The sequence below is a fragment of the Caloenas nicobarica genome, chromosome 27, assembly GCF_036013445.1.
Source record: "Caloenas nicobarica isolate bCalNic1 chromosome 27, bCalNic1.hap1, whole genome shotgun sequence".
NCBI lineage: Eukaryota > Metazoa > Chordata > Aves > Columbiformes > Columbidae > Caloenas > Caloenas nicobarica.
This window is the reverse complement of record NC_088271.1, coordinates 1,126,564-1,147,144: the sequence shown is the minus strand read 5'-3', so window position 1 is coordinate 1,147,144 and position 20,581 is coordinate 1,126,564. Positions and strand designations below refer to the sequence as shown.

Sequence of the window (20,581 nt, the reverse complement as noted above, 5' to 3'; positions counted from 1 at the left end):
CCATTCACAAGCACTGGGGCACTTAACAACGTCAAGCGGAACAAGCCACAAACATAAACTGTGGCCATTCAGAGAAGAGACGATTTCACCTCCGATTTTACAGCTGTTTTTTTTTTTTTCCTGTGGCAATTGAAGGTTTATACAGCTATTGGTGACGGGTACTGCAGACTCTAGGGCTAAACAAGACCCCAAATAGAAGACACAAACTATCTAGAGACATGCAATTCTTCCTGGAAAGGCAAAGAAATGAGGAGGCTGCTTTAGATGCCCTAGAAATGCAGTTTGGGAACATGAATTTGAATATTCTGCACTTGGAGAAAGGCACTGCTGTATGTTTGCTGAGCATAGTAATAGCGCAGACCATATTCTAGATAAAAGGGAGAAAATAAAGGCTTGCAACAACTGCACACTAATGGTTTGCAGCCTCCCAACGAAAGAGAATGGACTGTTACTGAACTGGAATTAACCCAGTTGTATCTTTTATCCAGGCAACAAATTCCTGAGGGCAGGATTTTGGGCTGGAGACACGAGGGGCGGCTTTGGGACAGGCACCCCGGCCCACGCACCCGTCTGGCTGCAGTCTGGCCAGAGAAGGGTTAAGATAACACCCAGGAAACAATGCGTTTTTACTCATTCAGCAAGCGGGCAAGACACAGCTGTGCTTTTACAAGCCCATGGTCCTCCAGTCTGCGCTGACGGATCAGGGTTGTGCGCAGAGTCCACGGAGCGGAGGGCGAAGATTTAAATCCTTTTGAATCATAAACTAATGGCCGGGGGAGGGGAAATTGGCTTCAGTCCTAATTCCGAGGCTGGTCGGAGGGTTTACGGGGGACACGGGGACCCCCCGACGAGCCCGAGCCCACCCGGAGCGCGATGCCGGTGCTGGGGGGATGCGGGGCCGCGCTGTTTGGGGAGCAACAGCGGTTGCCATGGCCACCGCGGTCCCCGCGGTCCAGCTGCGTCGCCAGGCAACGCGGGGAGGCTTCCCAAACCAAACATCCCAACCGACGCACACTAAATATGTCAGCGGGTATTTTCAGAAGGCCGGGAGGACTGACAAATAATTTCTTTGCTATAGTAACTGCGAAGGGGGGGGTGCGGGGTGAGGGCTGCGGGGTTTGGCGCTTTGTTTTGGTTTTATTTTCCTTTTATTTAATTGTTAGTTCAGAATAAACGGATTAACGGGCTGGACAGAGTTCTTCAAAGCAGATGCCCAGGAAAGGAAGCTTTTTGTTTGTTTGTTTGCTTAAAAATATTATTAAGCGGTTAACCTCTTTTAGAGAGGGTGGCGACCAGGAATTCTGCACGGCCCCGTGTCCCCAGTTTGCTGCATGGCCAGAGCCACCCGCAAACACACAACCCCCTGAGCAAGCACCCTTTCAACTTGATTTTCTTCCACCTATTTGTAAATTCCTAGAAGTTTTCCAACAGAATTTAGATCCCTTTCAAGCAGGATTTAGCTTAAAAGAGGAGAGCACGTGTGGTTTTTGAGCGTCCTCTGGTTTGATGAAGAGGAGAAACTCACCAGAAAGATGTTTTCTTCTAGTTCCACGAACATGGGAAACTCATTTAAATTCTCTACTTTACATTTTTTACATTAAAATTTGAGGCAACTAATGCTAAGCAAAAACATATAAACACTCAGAGGTTTTGAAGGGAGAGCTTGCTCTCTGTGGAAATAAAGGAAAGATAGCAGCTTTTGTTGGGCTGGTGGAAACAGGTCATTGTCATATGATCTAAAACATAAAAGTTCTGCTGCGCTTGCTAATCGTCATTAAAGCCACATGCTGCTGCCACAGGCTCCCAAACCGGGTAGGAGCAGAATTGGGGCAGAATTTGTCTCTCCAGCTTTTCAACCAAGGCTTCAGCACTGGCATCACTTCACCTTCCAGTGACCGATAAAGCTCGTCACTGAAGTTGCTGATTGCCAAGTGTGGGGGGATTTTAGTGCTTCCTTTGGTGTTTCTGTGGAGTTTATCGACTGAAGGCACAGACCTCCAGGGCTCTGCAAAGGGATTGCAGCAAGGCTTTCACTGTTCTGAAGCAAATGTCACAAAAAGCAGAAATCACTCATCCACAGGATGAAAAATAAAAAGTCATAGTACTGGGCACTTTTTAAATTAGGTATTTTAAAAAATTCTGTTCTTTATTTAAGGATTTGGTTTTTTTCAAACTATCGCTGACCTCAGCTTTCAAACTACTCTGTGTTCTTCTAGCATTTGGTTGTGTTTATTTCTTCGGGGCACTCGCATGTCTCTTGCATGGGAACTGTAGACCCAGGAACATTTTGAAAGAAGCAGCTGATATTTGATTTTATGATGTTCAGAGTGGCATTCAACAGAGAGCAGACACTCATGCAAGACAGCCAAGAGCGCGGCATCGCTTGGCAACTTTAAAAATGACAACTGAAAATTAAGAAGTGTCATAACTTGAAGAATCTGCCCAGGAAAGGGATGAAATATGCACCATTTGCAGCTGTTCGAGGTGATCTGGGAGCACTTGCACTCAGTACAGAAAAAAGCAAACTCAAAATAAGCTCCTTAACTTAACTTACCCTACCTATTGCCTTATGGTAGACTTCAGTCTCCGAGCTGTGCGAAATATGGTTAAAAGATGCTTTAACATCGTGACATTTGGCCAAGTAAAGGACTTGAAGAGATAATTCTGGTTGAGAGGAGCATCTCTGCCAGGAGAGCAGGAGCAAGATCAGATCAACGTGACCAACCTCTTCATAACTCTGGTCTCACTCCAACGCCAGCCTGCAAAACAAGCCCAAACTCAGTGTCTAGACCCCCTTGCTCCTTGGTTCCTCCACCAAAATTACTGCGATATCTTTACTGGCATTGGCCCCAGACCTATCGACTCACTGCAGAGTGTAGAAGAGCCCAGGCCGCCCTGAAAGACCCACTGTTCTTATTCCCTATTAAGATGGGCAAATTAAGCCAAAGATTCCTCTCATTCCAGTCCTCTCTGCTGCGTGTCCTTATTCCTGCTTCAATATGCTAAAAAGTTACCGCTGGGGTGAGGAAAACCCATGAGAATGGAGAGCTGACACCTCATCTGCAGATGCTCCGGGGGTTTCAGGGTTTCAGTTGCTGGAGTCCTGTTACTCCCACAGAGCTGACAAGAAAAAGGGCTTCCAGCTGTCCAGCTTTTACTGGGAAAGTGAAAAGAATCCAGTTTCAGAAACTCACCATTTAAACTGTCAGCCTTCCTTATTTTCATCTCCTACTTTTATACTTCTGGGAATTTTTGGCCCCATGGGGAGGGGACAGTTTATTTGCAACCACATAGCAGCTCAACCCCCCCCTTATTTTTTTTTTCCAAATTACCTTTCTACTTTTGCTCTCCAGAAAATGAAAAGTACATCCACTTTCTGCAAGAGTGAGAGCAATGTTAAGTGTGACTGTAAGAGCTATTTCCAGTCTATCCAGCATCTACTGCATGTGCTGAGCAGTAATTGAAGAGGCTGTGAAATGCTAATGATGCCCAGACTGCTAGAGATACAGTCCTAAAGAGAAGGAAAAAGTTACTTTGAGAGATTTTTTTTTGCCCATTTCATCTCCAGAAAGCACACAAAACTTCAACACCTCCCTTTGGCGAAAAGCTTTCCAAGTTACACTTGAAAAACTGAAAAGGAAAACCAGATGAGCGTGGGGGAGTGGATAGAGATGATCCGGCAGAGCTAAAATATCCATTAGTGGTAAATTCCACCATCTCCTCCCCCTCCCAAAAAAAAAAAAAACCCCAACGGACTGCATGGGTCAGATTCCACCCGCAAACCGAGAAAGCAGCTCCAGCCACATTCGCTCAGCCCTTTTTATTCTTTTGCTTGTCTAACTGGCTGCTAGGCAACCCCAGCAGCATTGCTGCTCATATGCATTAAGTATTAACTATTATTTCATTCCTTCCCCACTTTTGACATAAAGGCAGCAACCTCGATTTACATCAGATGGATCTTCTCCCAGGTGCTGGTTAAACTAGGCTGGAAGCAGACTTAGAGCTAGCTGAGGGTTGAATATACCCAGTTTATCCATAGGATGCTCGTGATGCAGGCGCAATGGGATACACAGGATTTCCAGCACCCAGCATTAGCCACCCACCCCAAGCACCCTCATTAGGGGCTGAACCCCTAATTTTTGGTATAGCAGGAGATGCGGCTGCTCTGAGCCAGTCTCTGCAGGTAACGCGAGCCTAAAACCCAGGTTTAAGTTTAGTGCCCAGAGTGAAGCAACGTGAACGTCCCCGCTGCTCCTGCCGCATCCAGCCCTTCTGTGGTGAGACGTGTCGTTTCGGAGGTGGAAACCTCTCCTGTGATAATAAAGCCTTGATTTTGGCAGGACGGGTCCAAGATGGAGAGCAGAAAGGATGCCAAGGGAGAATTTGAGAGACTACGGAGTGTGCGAGGTTTTCTGCTCCTCTCCCTAAGGGTGAACCAGTTCTGCCACCATTTGGCAAGCAGCACCCCCATCTTTGCCAAAGGCAACTCTTCCAGCAATTTCAGCAGACATTCTGTCTGAAGAAATGAAAAAATCAAAATTGGGACAGGACAAAAGAAAGCCGCAGCCGCCAGTGTTTAGAAACAGGAGGGATACCTCAGACCCACAAAGAAATTCAGTGACGTATTCAGCTTCCCTTGACAGACTGGTCCCAAACTTTGTGACCCTCCTGTATGAAATTAATTACAAACAGCCCCCTCTGCAATAGAGGAAGAAGGTGCAGCCAAGGACAATGAGGCCTCAGGATAAGGAATTTTTCACCTGCAGGAAGACTCCAAAGGCAGGAGGAGGAGGTGGCTGCACAGCAGAGGCTGCTGAGCCCAGCACTCAGTGACATTTCTGAGTAATCACAAAACCTCCAGATCCATTATCATGTTAATTTGCTGGCTAGTTGTTGTGGAGAACTGTAATTAGATGTTGTGCAGCTCCCATGCAGACTGGAAGGAATGCTAAGAATGCCTGTCCCTGCAAAGTGAGCAGGGGGAGCAGAAGCTGGAGTGGAGCAGAGCGGCCGCGCACCTCAGGAGCAGGGAAGGATGCAGGTCCAGAGCAGGTCCTGGGAGCGGAACGTTCTGCAACCAGACGCTCTTTGTGGAGGCAGAAGGTCCCACACGGGCCGAGCGATGGCGATGCTCAGGCAGGAGCGTGAGCGGCTCCGGCGTGTTCTGCTTCGCATCCTCACCCAGCGCCTTCCGCGGCGTGGGGACCGAGGGCTCCGCTCTGCATCCCACCCCATCGCTGTGCTCCAAATAAAGAAATTAGTCTTTGCCTCAGTTGAGAGCAGCCTAATCATCTATGTCACCATCTTAATCCAAGTTTTCAGGCTAAATGTTTTCTCTAATACAAGCCAGCCAGAAAATGTTTGGTCTTCAAATGATGAGATATTTCCTGGGTTGGGGCTGCACTCTGAAGCAACAATAGCAAGCTACAGCTGAGGATGACAAAACTTTTAAAAATTAAACCAAATCTCTTTATACACAATGACTGCCCATTTCACAAGTGAGAGAAGCAATAATTCTGGGGGTTTTTTTTCTTTTTTTTTTAAACACTGATCTCGCAGCACATTTGGAACCAGAAATACACATCATTTCATTTCTGAAACACACCAGGGCTGCCAGATTTGATACAAATTTTCCTCCACAAAATAAATTGATTAAATGAAAACTGAATTGGAGTCCCTAAAGCTTATTAACATTAAACTTCATGTAGCAGTTTTGTAATTTGCGGTGGAAATACAGAAGAGTATTCATTTGCAGCCTGACGCAAGTACCTACTTACTCTGCAAAATAATATTTTTAAGCTATCAATAGTATCTAAATTATTCAGGGGTGGAAAAAACAAATCCATCTCCTCTAGAAGGCAAAGCCATCAGCTGCTGAGAACAAAGTGAACAACCCTCCCACGGCCAAACAATCAGCAAAGCAAATACTCGGAGAAAAGTGCAGCACTCTTAGCAAAGTTTTCTAGGAATCCTCTTGCAGTCTAAAATACGAACAGGATTTTGTGACAGGATATTTTCTGTGACACAGCATTTTACAAAGAAGCAGAAAAAGCTGCAAACCCCAGGAGCAGCTGTTTTCTTTCTGGGACAACCAAGGAGGTATGAGGGTGTCTGGACATCTGAGCTGCCACTTCTCAGCATCCTTCGGAGTCGCCTGAAGCACCGACACGTTCTGGGTTTTTGCAAAAAACACAGTGCAAAATTGCTCTGAACTGCAGCAACTTTCCCTCTTATTCTACCGCAAAGAACAACGAACATTTGTCATCATATGAAGCGGAGAGAGATCAGTGGGAGACATTAAGAGCCAAGACCCTGTGTGGGCTCTGAAGCTTTCAATGGATTTTTTTCCATAAAAGAGATTGCCCGGGCGGCTTGATGAAATCACCTCCAACCCATTCTCCTGTCTGAGCTGCACAGCTTCAAAAGCACCAGAGAAATCAGTCACCATTCAGCTCTTCCAGTGGTATTGGGGATTCACTTGGGGTTTTTTCTTTTGAAATGATGAATTGTTTAGCTATCCACCCATTACTGCTCTCTCTTAATTTTCCTGTCATTGACTGAATTGCATAAACCTGTCTTTAAAAGGAAAGACAGAAGATAGAAGCTAACACTAATCTCACCATTCCGTAGGGTAAATCCCATTTGCAGCATTCTTCCCCAAATACACGAAGAAGGAAAAAAAGACATTTATGAAGGGGAGAGAAGACAGGCCAAGGACCATTAATTCTGGACGGGGTTTGGCACTGTCAAACGAAACATCAGTTTATTCTGTCACTTGAAATACTGCACTGGGGTTTGTACATCCGTACTCGGCCCTTTCCTACGCCCTGACTCGTGGGTCTCTCACGGGCTATGGTCTGTAGGTATTTATGAGCCAAACGTGCTTCAAACAACTCAAAGAACTGTAGAAAAAGCTTCCGATACCTCTGGAGAGCCCCAGTTGAGCAGGGAGCCAACAAAGGCTACTGCGCTGCCGATTGGAAAAGCAGAATGATTTGTTCTCTTAAAAAAAAAAAAACAGTTAAACTTTTCGGTGGCTCCTTTATTTACCGAGCAGAGATTCGGGTGGGGAATAGAGGGAAGAGTTTCTTGAGTGCAGGCAGATGGAGTTCCAGACCCACAGTTCAGCCAGGGGGCGGAGGGGAAGGTGTCAAAACACGCTTCCCATTAACGTCACAGCAGAAAACACAACTCGTCTGAAGTCCTATACACAAACAGAACAGTTGCCAATGTGAGCGATTTTATAACCGGAGTTAGTTTGAACTGACAGCAACAGAGTTGTAAGTCAGCAACATGGTATTTTATTCTTAAATATTTGCTTGGGATGCTACTTGACATCAGACTTCAGTCAAAATAAACTTTAGCAAATGATATGTTAAATGATCCCATCTGCCTGTTTCAAAGGCAAAAAAAAAGTATATTATTTTATAAACCTGATAGAGAAAAAGGTCTAAAATTATTGCAGAGAGGCCACAGGCTGCCAGTTCTTCCCAGCTTTCAATTCACTATTAGCCCAGGATGGCTATAAGGATATAAAGTAGAAATTCAAATTCATCCATAGACAATTTACTTCTCTCCAACAGAAATGCCGCATAATGTCCTGGCTAATCATGGAATGCGATCCTCACCTCCGAAGAAAGCAGTTAGAAATCAAGGGGATGCATTCTAAATGTTCACTGCGGAACATTTTGTTGTCCAATATAATATAAATTCAACCAAGGAGCTGCCAAAATGAAAGCTATCACAAAAATTCCTTAATGATAAACTAATCAGAGACTCATCACCAAAGTATTAAGTAATTCTTTTGGGAACACGAATAAGGATTGCAATGTATGATGTATTTATTTAGTTATTTGGTGCCATTTAAGAAAAAAAGCTTGAGTTTTAAGGCCATGAGGTTCGAATACAGCTGGAAAAATTCAATCCACAATACATGTGTGTTTCTTTGGACTGTAAAACAGCCCGAAGACCAATACTGGAGTCACTTCAGCAAGGAATCCCCCAATCACTCTTTTCCCCAAAAAAAATTTCTCTAATTAAATCTCAACTTTCTGGCCCTTGGAAAAAAGCAGGTGTTGAATTTTTCCCTAATGGAAATGAAAGCTCAGAGCAAATAAAGTAGAGTTTCCCAAACAGGCTTAGAAGTACCGATAGATGTGGTGTCCAGATCAGAAAAGGATGTGACTAAAGCAGAGACTAATTCAAGCCTTCGAGCACAGCCGAGAGTCTAAGGTGGCACAGAAGGCTCAGTCTGGACACACACAGATACCGCAGAAACGTGAATAAAATCCCTCAGCACGGTGTGCGCTGAGAACGACACTCTAGCATAATGTGGATATCTGTACATATACAGGCATATTTATATACATGTGTGTGTATATATATATATATAAAATAAATTACACATATATCTCCAGATACGCAGATACGGCCCCGGGGCCTGCATAAACACAGAGAGGGATTTTATAGACACACTCTCAGATGTCTTTATATTAAAATGTGTCCTTTCTGTCCCCATCAAGGAATTGATTAGTGCTTTCTACAAATGAGACCCACAGCCAGAGCTCGCACGGTGCCTGTGGAGGTAAACACAAAGGGTATTAAGGGGTATATGGCTTGCACTGAAGAAATATTTTGTTGTCTGTTTATTTACTTACGGCATAATTAGTTCATACACTACTTCGACAGCAATAGCCTAACACAAGAAAGCCGGCGCATTCTTAGACAATAAGGTGGATCTGCGAGTGTTTGAACACAGGAATAAAGACCCGCCAGTCCAAATAAGACAAAATACCGCGTGTCAAGGCGCAGATTACAGAAGGAGACCTTGCGTATGTTTCGAATACCGGCGACACAATCCCGGCTCAGTGGGCTGCAGGGCCCTGGGGCAGGGAGGCTGGGAGCCCCCGCGGCAGAGCCGGCACCAGAGCCGGCACGCCGCTGCGGCAGCGCTCACTCCAGCTGGCGGCCGGCCCGAGCCGCGCCGGCATGTGTTCCGAGGGAGGGAGAGAAGGGAAAAACTTGGTTTAAATATAACTCGGCAGCCTCCAAGCAGAAACTTTGGCTGAGAAGCGGAGCGGTGAGATGCGCCTGTTGAATCAGCATCGCCCTCCCCGCGCTGTGACTCTGCACCTCGCAGGACGCTTTTAGCTCCGTACTAAAACTAACAGGGAAAATCTGCTAGAATACACTAAAAGAGCTACGTTTACAGGCCTGTATTAAAAGCAAAACCATGTTGTGGTTAAACATAACAGCTGTCAATGCTCTGATGTGTTACAAGCATGCGACTATTTAAAGACAATGACTGGCACCATCTATTTTGCTGCGATCGAGCTAGGAAAAACTCCAGTTATTAACCACTGACTGAGGCCTTACATTTATGGCAGCCCTGAAAAAGTTTTGTGACAGAGAGGGTAACAAGTACGGAGGTGACTTTTAGTAGCAATTCATACTCTCAACTGGAGAATTTACCCCAAAAAATAGCCAGGACACACGGCATCAGTTGACGTCACGGGAGACACCGGCTGCTCATGTCTTCAAGGATTGTCACCTTAAATTACCATTTCAGATTTACACACGCAAACATACACAGAACATGTATTTCTAATGTAACTTCATGTACACAACACATGATTTAACAGTGACCCTCTCTAGATCACACTCGGCCTTTAGTCCGAGATGGGCAACCCCATCCGTGCCTCCCACCCCATGGGGGGACTCAACGGATGCCAAGTCCCTTCATGAAGATGGGCCTCCATTTATGTGCCAAACCTCCAAATTTGTATGCCACACCTACAAATTGATCAGCCAAACGTACAAAATGCTCTTTGAGAGGGCAGATCTGACGCTGAAGGGATCATTTGCTGCACTGGGCCATGGCCACAGCACCCGGCACGTTGCCTGCACGTCTCACACCCTCTCTGGTCGCTGTAACACGATTTCGCACTTGCTCGGACCCTTCCACGGCAATCAGAGCTGGCACGCAGGGCCCCAGGACAGGGACACGGTGCTATGGGAGGAATTCATGAGATGCAAATGGCACAGCAGGGAAATGCAAAGCAGGGGCTGTCTGGGAAGGCGGACAGACCTGGCTCTTGCATCGCTCTGTGGCAGCGGATGCTCTTATCACCATCCACAAATGCACAGGGATCATTTTGCAGAAAGCAAATGGGAACAAAGACATTCCAGTGTCAGTCCCTCGCTTGCTTTTGTGTGCGCTTTCACCCTCAAGGCCCAGATCTTGAAGTTACCTGAGAACCCAGACTCCGCTGGAAAAGATGAGTGTTTCTAAATCTTGCCAGTACAGGAACAGCTTTGAGAACAGGGACTTAAAACAAAAAACCAGAGCACGCCCACATGCGTATACACCGAAAGGCAAATGCAAAACATCTCACAAAATTCAAATAAATATCACGTCCCTTGGGAGAGCAATACTGAGAGGTTAAGAACCAGTGGGATGTGCTGGATTTTTAAACACATGAACCAAGATCTTCAAAATGAAACAACGAGCGCTGCTGACGAAGCCACCGCATCCCAGCCCTGATGCCAGATTTCCAGCACCCACAATTTGGTCCTACAAGTGTGGTTTGTCCTCACCTGACTCCAGCCATCCAGGAGTCAAACTTTGCTCATCCCAGACTCCCTCACCAGAGAACGAGACCTTCAGTGGCTGATTCAACCCATCCTGAAACACGTAACCGAGCTTTCCCTTCCACATCGACCGCCTTCCGCTATACACGTGACTTGAAAATAAAACCTGAGATAAGATTGTATTAATCTTAAACTGACCGAAGCAAACTCAATCAGAACGTCAAACAGCAAAGAAGGAACCCCAGTCTCTGGGAGCTTAAGGCTTATATTCCGAGACTCATTTTTTTTTTTTTAAGCCAGCAATTACTCTCTGTTCTCAAATGATTCATAACCGAGATGGGGAGTTGAAAAGTTTGGTCAGAAGCAGATGAAAAAAGCCTCCTCAACTAACAAATTAATCTGAAGCTGAGCATGGTCAGATTAAGAATATTCTAAACCCAAAAACATCAAGTAAATTTTAAAAAATTACTATTTATTCCGCTTTGCTCTTTCATTAGTAAGATTCGCTTCTTTCAATAGCAAAACCAAAAAAAGACTTCAGTATCTAAGTCGAAGAATGGAAAGATTTAATCAGGCTGCAGGAACTCACGCTTGAAATAGGCACATACACCGAATCCTGCTTTAACAGGAGATGAGTCTCGTTTCACAACTTACTTTATTCAAAACAAACAGGAGAAACCAAGTCAGGAATAGGCGGCAGATGCTTAAAAATAGACCTCATTGCAATTTTTCGCTCGTTTCTAAGTCCAACAAGAGAGCAAGGGCTGGGATTTGAGAGTTTTGGCAAACGACGAGCTGGAGTTGAAATCAACCCCCTCACCCCCAGTAAGAGGAGGAATGTCCGGGGGCAAAGGAGACAACGCGAGAGGTAAAAAGCGTGTTAACCGGGGGCCGAGGGGCTGCCTGGCCCGGGTCCCCTCTCCCCAACTCTTCCAGCTCTCACGGGCACTCCCAAGCTCGCCCGGCGGCGGGAGCGGGGCGGGAGCAGCCAGGGGTGTTCCGAGCGCTCGTTCCGAACCAAACCTGCTGCTCAGAGCGGGGAGTTAAAGCGGGGAAAGAACGAGCCGGGGAGAAGTTGGTGCCGGCGGGAGCTGCCGCCGGGTACCCGCAGGGGGGACGCGGTCGCCCCGCCGGGCTCGGCCCCGCCACGCCGGAGGGGAGCGCCCGGGCTGGGCCCCGAGCCCGGGCAGGGCGGGAGGGAGCGCGGCGCTCCGGGCGGTGCCCCCGGGCAGCGGCACCGGAGGTGGCGGGGGCGGTGTCGCCTCCCCCGCTCCGCCCGGCCGCGACGCCGCTCCCAACTTTCCGGGGGCGGCGCGGGGAGCGCCCGGAGCCCCGGGCGGCACCGAGCGCCGGCGGACCCGGAGAAACGCTCCCAGGCGCGAATCCTGCGGCCGGCACGGGGCTGAGGGGCGGGACGGGGGGGTCCCCGCACCGCCCCCCGCCTCAGCGACCCCCGCGGAGGCCGCCAAGCGCCTCACCCCCCCCCCGCCATCCGCCCCGCTACGGGCCCCCTCAGCGGGCGGGACCCCCGCGGCCGGGCCCGCCGCCCCCCACACCCCCCGGCGGGGCGCCGCGCCCCCGCTCACCTGCCCTCCCCGCCGGGCACCGCGGGCTGCGCTGGGCTCCGGCCGCCGGGGCCGCGCGTTGCTCCCGTTGGCAAGTAACAGTCTCCAGGGCTACGGTCACTATGGCGCCTGGCGCCGGGTCTCGAGGCAACTGTTGCTACCCTCTCCCTACACGTCACCGCCCGGCCCCGCCCACCCCGCCGCGGGGCGCGGCCGGCGGTTGGCGCGCCGGCTGTCTGTCACCGGGGGGGGCGGGACGCGGCGCGGAGAGGCCAATAGCGGCGGGGAGGAGGCGGGGCGGAGAGTTGGCGCGCGCTTTGGCGCTTCGGCCCGGCGCGGGGGGGGGAGCGGGGCCGGTGCGCGCCCGGCCCGGGCGGGGCGGGCAGGACGGTGACCGGGGCGCGATGGGCACGGAGCAGCGGTCCTGTGAGCTCCGCGCTTTGATATCGGAAAAAAAAAAAAAAATTAAAAAGTTAATTTTTCCACTATTAAATATTAATATTTAATATTAAATATTTACAAGCTCCCGTCGGCACGGGCGGAACTCGGGGGTTTGCTCCGAGTCGCCGCTGGTTTCTGCCCTACCTGAGCTCCCAGTTCCTCGTGACATCAAACCGTTTCCATAGCGACCGGCTGTGAAGTCACAACCAACAAGAGGGGGGGACACGGGAGCGGATGGAGAAACGGGGCTCAGGGCTCCCGGTTTGGGGCAAATTTTAGAAATATCAGTGAATTGCTGCACAGCACCCCTACGCACAGGTACCCGGTCCCGCTTCCCGCCCCGGCAACAGTGAAATGAGGCACTGGCAGCGCTTGGAGTTCAATTTGGGGACGCGATGGATGAGGAGGAAAGCAGCAGCATCGTCCCATGACGCAGAATTATCCGTCTAAATGCATCCCGGTGGAGTGTCCGTCATGAGTTTTAAACTCCATGAAATACTGGGCTCAAACACCAAAAGGCGAGAGCGTTTTCCACAGAGACACCTGGCACTGGGAATGGCTCCCGAAAATGCGCAGAATCCCGTCACCCTGCGGATACGTGTCGTGTATTTGCGCATGTGCAGCGTGACACCGGGGAAAACACTCCTTGCTTATGGGTGGGAAGGTGTAACTGATGTTTTTTTGGTGGTGGTGGAGAGAAAATGAAGCCTAAAGTGTATTCTCTGGACACAGAGAATTGCAAAAGCAGCAGCTACCTCGGCTCTACAGTTTCTCACCTTAAACGATCATCCCCGCTGGTCCGGCGGTGAGAATCAGTGTAAACGGACACTCTGTCCTCCTGGAGCTGGAAATTCAGCGGATTTCGGGTGGAGTTTCCTTGAAATCCCTTCCCTGAGCGAGAGACTCAAAAGCCTGTGAAAAAGAGTATTTGTAGCCTTAGGTTTATATTTCCAGTCCGGACATTAATGCCCGCAAGGCGTTTAGGTATCCTGAACGCAGGCAGACTAAAATCTACCCGTTATTCCTTCATTTTCTTGGGGAAAAAAAAAGGCTTTTTGGTAGTGGGCATCACAAATTCTGCCCCTGCAGGGGTGGGATGCTCCTCTGGATACAAATTCCTGTAAAAACAAACAAATTGGCATGTACAAATCTTTCCAGGTACTTAAAGCGACTCCCTTGGGGATTAATATGAAGTAGCTGCCAGAGTCCCAGCTCGTGCTGAGCCATTTGTCCCAGTCTTTTTGCACAGAACAACAAAATTCTCCTATTTTCTGGTATTTCATGCAGGCCGTTTTGTGTCTGTCCCTAAGAAAGAGAGAGCGAAGGAAACACCAACACTGCTATTAATGTGATGTTTTCTCTTTTTCACCTTGCATTTGCAATAGGTGACAAATTTAAGCATATTTCAAAGTTAAGATGGTTTCGTTGTTCAAATTCTAAGGGTTTCTCTTTGCCACCAAAGGGTCTTGATAGTATCATGATAATGATGAGCCTGGTCGTGGCTTTGTGGTCAAGGTTAAATACAGTTTTGCTCCTAAAGAAGAAATTTTGAATGGAGGCACAGCTTTAAAAACAAGTGGGGATGTGTCCTTCCTCTTATTGCGGGTATTATAATTATTAATAACCTGCCATCAGCACACACCAGCCTCGCTGCTTCGGAGCTGGTCTGGCTCCCGCAGGATTAAGCCAGTCCTGTATCCCAGGCATTTCTCTGAAGTTTGAAACGACTGATAGATCTCATGGCAAAGACCCCCGGTTTAATCGCAGCAGAGGGAGCTGCTCCGCTCCCCTCCTGTTTATTTTAATTCTGACAGCAAGAGCTGTATAATGAAAACCAATTGATGCTCTAGGTCAGGCTCAGTTCTTCTCTATGGTGTTTGAAGGCAGGTGCTGCCAAGGAGAGCAGCATTTTTTATAAAGCTTTACAGAATACCTTTGTTTGTGTTTTTTTTTCTTTTTATTTTTTTTTCCCAGTTAAACCCAGCAGAATCACCATGTGCACTTTTCAATTGCCTTGAAAAAATCCCTGTAAGATATTTCAAGATTTCAAGGATCACCTTATTGACATGCAATGAAAAGCTTTTATGATGTAATTTTTCTGTAACGTTTTCTGAAAAGTATGTCCCAGCCTAAGCCAAGGAAGTGTGTGGAATTCGTACCCATGGAGACTCCAATAACACAGCCGGCTCCAAACACCGCAGGATTATTAGTTTTCTTACCTAAATATCAGGAATGGAGTTACTGGAAAAGGGAGAGACGGAGAGAAAGTGACTGAGGGAGGCAATGTAAATTGGAGAGACTGGACTTGCTTGGTTTGTCCATGGAATTGGGGTTGATAAACCTGCTCTCGATAGGTTACTATGAGAGTTATACCAGAAAAACTCACAGAGTTGTGTGTCCGAGCACCAAGGATATGCTGGGCGAGATTTTGAGACGCTCCAAAGAAAAACAAGTCTCTGTCTTAAGGGGTTGTAGATCCTTAAGCCAAGGATAAAGAGAGCAACTCTGAGGTGAGGGTGTCATTGCAACAGTAAAACAGAAAATAGAGACGGAATAGTTTTTGAGAAGTCACCTAATGCACATAAACATCCACCTTTACCATGGGAAATGGAGAGCAAATTAATATCTTTTTCTTAATGGCTCCTTCCGATGTGTTTGAAGACTGTTGTCATTTCTTCCCTCCATCTCGTTTTCTAAATTAAACAACCCTCTGGGTTTTTTTCTTCAAGAAAAACCCCAGGCCTTTCCTACAGATGCGCTATGTAAATAGTGGGGTTCGATCCTGCAGTACCGTGGTCATTTATTCCTGCTTAAGCACCGTGCTTCGCATTTGGCCATATCGAATTGCATCATGTTCATTCTGAGTCATCCCTCAAGTTTCCTGCGAGCTCAATGAAATCCTTCCCAAGCGCCTGCAGTCTCTCCCAGTTTAGTGTCACCTGCAACACGTTGTTGCGGATCTGTCATCACTTTAGTTTTTAGGGCACGATTCTCCACTGCACGGCACATGTCCCTCCACAAAATAAATGTAAAACATATTCAGACATGCTCTTATTCTTTCCGAAGCATCAATTATTGTATGAAACCCAAAGCAGAGGTTCCCTGCCTTGCCTTACCCTCCCAGTAATATCCTGAAATTCTTAATAATGCACAGCACACAACCTTTGATAAAGTCCGACAAACCTCGGGAAGTTCGCCAGTTCCCGCCTGGGAACCCAGGGAGTAATCACAGGGCTGTCATTTTTAATTAGGGACTTGTCTGTCACCTGTTGACGATCCCTGGATTTATTTTTTCCTTGTTTTTTTGCAATCTCTTGCATAAGCCAGATCTCATGCCTCTCCGCCTGTGCGGTATCGGGGTGGGTCGGGGAGAAGGAGCCTTATTTAAGAAAGCTGCTGCTAAAGAAAGAGAAGAAACTTGAGCCTGATTGCAGAGAAGCACGTTTGCTGCAGCTCTCACAGACACCCACAGGAGGGCACGTTCCTCAAAGCAAACAGGAATTCAGCTCAAATCCCATCCCGCTCAAAGGATCCCTTCGACTTGATTTCACTAAATTTTGACAAAACCTGGTCTTTTGATGGAAGAAAATGCCCTGCAAGGGTAGTGGGATCCTTTGAGATTCCATGTTTATCTGTGAAAAATACTGTAGTTGTGGTTGGTGATAATGGAACTTCAAAGGAAGCTATTCCCTTGAATTTTTTCAAATGAAAAAATTCCCAGAAGATTAAAACCAGACCAAATACAAAAATGGCCTTTGGGTTTTTTTTGCTTTAAAAAAAAAAAGTTTGCTTGTGTTCAGCCAGTTTCAATGGAGAGAATCCTTGTTGTTACACAGGTACCAACCCACACAGCTCTTCCCCCAGTCTGTGCTGTATTTTACTGCCAAGTGATCTCAGTGCATCTGATGTAAAGTATAAGGAGCCTGAGCTGGTGTCTCCCTCTGTCCCTCCTGCCAAAGTATAAACAGCATCATCTCATACAAGCTAAGAAGATCATCTAAACCACAATAATGGATTTTCTTTCAACATATCACTGATAAAACTGAACCTCCCATCATTTGAAACGGTGATGCAGATGGGATAGGTTCTGGTTTTGTTGGTGGGCAGATGCTCAAGTGAAGCACTTGAGAACAGAGTAAATCTCCATACCCGCTGCTCCTGCGGAAACTTCTTCAAGGATATTGAAACAAACTCAAGCGACAGCTTTTCCTACCTGGAGCCCTGCAGCAGATCGATGATTCTGAGCCTGCTCCAACCACAGCCGGGGAGCGTTGTCTTCGGCGTGACACATTTCTGAATTTGCTGCTGGTCAGACAACAACCCTCTTCAGTGCCTTCGGCTGGGTTTAAGAGGATAAATCTGCTGACTGTGGTTGTGCCAAGGCCACGCTGGAATTTCTCGGTGGCATCATATCATGTGTCCTCCTCTGCCCACAGGTTTCTCCAGGAAAATGAAATCTGGGCTGTCACTGGTCCTGTGTTACAGGGTGCTCTGTCCCGTCCTGCCAGCCTTACCCAGCCTGAAAGCAAACAGGTGAGTGCTGAGGACGAGAGAAAGAAAAAGGGCGTTCAGCCCTTCTCTTGCCCTTCTGTCTCCCTTGGGTGGCAGCAAATATCACAACAGTCCTCAGCAAAGTCTTCCCAGTTTGCCATTTTGAGGACGTGGACTTTGCAGAGGTTACCCTTCTCAGCCTTGTGTCCTCCCCCTAACAAGTTTTTAGCACAGCTAGAAACCCAGATGCTCTCTTCCCCCCACCCTGCAAATTTCCTTTTGGCAGAATTAAAGGACCAAGCATTTATCTGAAGTGTTGTCTGTTCGGTTTGGCCACAGCTGTCTGGAAAATCTGCAAAAAACACTGGGAATGGTCATGGAAAAAACAGCGTGAGTGGGTTTTCGTGCCACTCCCTGAGGCTGTGTCCACAACGTGGATGTAACCAAAGATAGTCATATTGATATAGCTAAATCAATATAGCTTATGTCAACACAACTTTTGTGTGGAGGCAACGTCTGTGCAATAAAACTCCCAATGACTGACTAGCCCTGGCATAAGGCTTCAAGGGGAGTTCTGTACGATGCAGAACTTCTTTTCTAGTGCAGTGAGTTTAAATGAGTCTCCCCGTTTCCCAGAGAACCACAGCCACAAGAACAATGGGGAGGGACAATTTCCTTCTACCAAAAAATCAGCATTGGGAATTGTGCTGCAGTGTCCTGCAGGACGGACGAGCAACAGGGCAAAGACCCCATGGCTGGAGATAGTGGAACTTGCATCCTGCCCAGGGAAGCTGGGGCGGAATTAATCCAAAAACCAGGCTGTGGGAGGGCAAACACTTTTCAGCTGCCTACCTGGTGAATGTTTTCAATGTTTCAGGTCACTTCTTCCATCTTGAATTGGCACAAAAGGTTGAAGTCTTATGGAAGTTTGGAACCTGAATATTAAACAGAAAGGTTCAGCTTGTTTGTATGGGGAAGTGTGACTGCGAGCATTTGAAAGTTCTGTAACTTTTTTACTACAGTGAGTGTACGTTTAAAAAACTACAGAAAAATATGAAGTAGCCCTGTGGATTATTAACATTTCAGACTGAATTACAGGTCTTGCCCTGCACTCCAACTACAGTTAACCACCATCAGCAACTTTTCTGCTTGTATTGTCTCCCAGCACACAGACCGGTATCTGGACTCTGGGTAATCAGGTGATAGAGCATGTTTCCATGCTGCTATTGCTTCCTCTGGTTACACATTGATCCCTTCCCTGGTTACAACACAGTTTAAACGCGGAGGACAAGACAGGGCACAGCCTTGTTGTGCCTCGGGTCAGACCTACCTGGTAAACATTGTCACACTGTTGGAACAAAGCCTCTTGGCTTGGGAATGGGAAGCAAGCCCACTGTTCTCCTAAGCAGTGAGAGAAAAGATATAATTATTTTGTTTATTGACACTGCAGAGATGCAATTGTTTTGATTTTTTTTTTCTGAGCTGCTGTAAACAACCCTTCTAAATTGAACTTCTGTACGCGTCTCATTTTGGAGCAAATGGCTTTCCATTAAATTCTTTTTCAAAAGTGGAATGGTAATAAATAGCATTGCGATTTGGTTTAACTTCAATGTTCAGAGGATACGGGCAATACCTCTGAAGAGAGGTGGTATCTAGAATCGAGCTATCTTATTACATAGGCTAGAAATTCTAATTCTCCACTGCCTTTCCACTATATAAATGCATGTGCTACATACATTGTGTGTTGTGTAAAACAATGGGCAGCCTTTGCCTATACTGCGTTGTTTCAAAATCCACTAGTGTGCATGTTTTAGTGCAGGTTTTTTTCCACAGACACCCATATGTATTCACTGTAGACACTTTCACGTGACCAGAAAGATGCTGCCAAGTCCTTGGTGGGGAAGATAACACAACCTCTTTAGGTTTAAAAATGACTCTGCTATAAGCAGACTCTTCTGTCACTCTTCCTTGTGACTGTGTGGTTACCAGTGTATTTTCTCACTGCATTCATTCTCCTCGTGTTGTACTTGTCGTGGAAATTTCTGAACTAGTTTATCGTCCCTCTCATCGCCCCATTATCTCTCAAGTCAATGTCCTGAGGTGCAACTACATCTCGGGCTGAGTCACTTACTCCCAGTGACTCTGGAGCTGGAAATTTGTGACCGTTATCGGAGGAATGCTGGCCCAGAATATCTTACAGATCCAATGTCAGGGCTGGAAGGGAAAAGTGATAAAAGTGAAAAGTTGTGTAAACTGTCTTGGGTCATTTAAGTGAGCAGATGTGATTTGTTCCATATGGGGAATGATTAAGCTGAAGAAGAAACTTATTTCCGCTCAGTCTCTGTGTCTAGAGCTGTGTGAAGAAATGATTCTTTGCTTGAGATAGGAAAGAACTTGCAAATGGAATTGCTTCTGTTTCAGCTGAAAGCAGAGTGATGTTCTGCGGGTCACAGGAAACCCGTGGCCAGAGGAAGCGGCTCTGGGCAGCTGCCAGCCAGTACCTCACCCACAAACCAACCCGGTCAGGCAGAAGCGCTGTCTGTACAGCAGCGTTCCCAACCGCAGGCGGGCGATTCGACGCGCACAAACCTAAAGTACCACAGACCTGGTCTGCACTTATCCTGGGCATGTCAAGACGCTTATCCAACCCTGCTGTCCTGTGAGGGGACACCCGTCCTCAGCGGCATCTTCCTCCACCTCAGCCTTCTGCTGCAGCGTGTTAAACACCTGCAAACGGCGAGGCAGGATAGAAACAGGAAAGAATCAGAGAACTGTTTTGGTTGGAAAAGACCTTTAAGATCAAGTCCAACCACAACCCAGCCCTGGCACTGCCCCGTGTCCCGAGAACCTCATGTCCGTCTGTCCAACCCTCCAGGGATGGTGACTCCAGCACTGCCCTGGGCAGCCTGTTCCAATGCCCCACAGCCCTTTGGGGAAGAAATTGTTCCCCACATCCAACCTCAACCTCCCCTGGCTCAACTTGAGGCCGTTTCCTCTGGTCCTGGCGCTTGTTCCTGGGGAGCAGAGCCCGACCCCCCCGGCTCCAAGCTCCTTTCAGTAACTGTAGAGAGCCAGGTCTCCCCTCAGCTCCTGCCCTCCACCGCAGAGAAGCAGCAGCTGCTCACGGGTTCCTGAGGCGCAGCCGCGCTCACCGGTTTCGGGGTGACTGTGAGGCCTCTACCGCCTGTCCCACCGCCCCGCGGGCGCTGCGCTGGCTCGGCCCGCCCCGCCTCCAGCCTGCGGGAGCCGAGGTGCCCTCGGGGGTCCGCGGTGCCCGGCCCGGGGCCGCCGATCGCTGCTCGGCGCCGGCGGGAGGCCCCGCGCCGCGGGCAACGACCGCGGGTGACCCCGACCGGCGGCGGGCGGGGCCCCGCCGCCTTCCGACCGCCGCCTCGCCCAATGGCGTGGCCGCGCGGGTCTTTCGAGCGGGGGCGGGGCGGAGCGGACGGACACGCCCCTTTGTGGGCGGCGCCCCCGCCCGCCGCGAGCGCTTT

The 20,581-nt window shown here is 48.1% G+C and overlaps 1 protein-coding gene across 8 annotated transcripts in view; it reads right to left on the bottom strand.

Annotated features, from left to right (window-relative positions):
• The window catches only part of RFX2 (regulatory factor X2), a 50,229-nt gene extending 29,863 nt beyond the window's left edge, over window positions 1-20,366 (bottom strand). For 4 of the 8 annotated variants that reach the window (XM_065652535.1, XM_065652541.1, XM_065652542.1 and 1 more), the window contains exons 1-7: window positions 20,240-20,366; window positions 19,693-19,814; window positions 18,418-18,488; window positions 17,940-18,022; window positions 16,810-17,115; window positions 13,373-13,508; window positions 2,560-2,759 (exon numbers count right to left, since the gene is read on the bottom strand). The gene's annotated coding sequence lies outside the window, so the exon portion shown is untranslated. Of the gene's footprint in view, window positions 1-2,559; window positions 2,760-12,176; window positions 12,283-13,372; window positions 13,509-16,809; window positions 17,137-17,939; window positions 18,023-18,417; window positions 18,489-19,692; window positions 19,815-20,239 lie in introns of those variants that run through there. The other 4 variants (XM_065652536.1, XM_065652538.1, XM_065652539.1 and 1 more) reach the window with 3 other exon arrangements.
• Window positions 20,367-20,581: the final 215 nt, after the last annotated feature.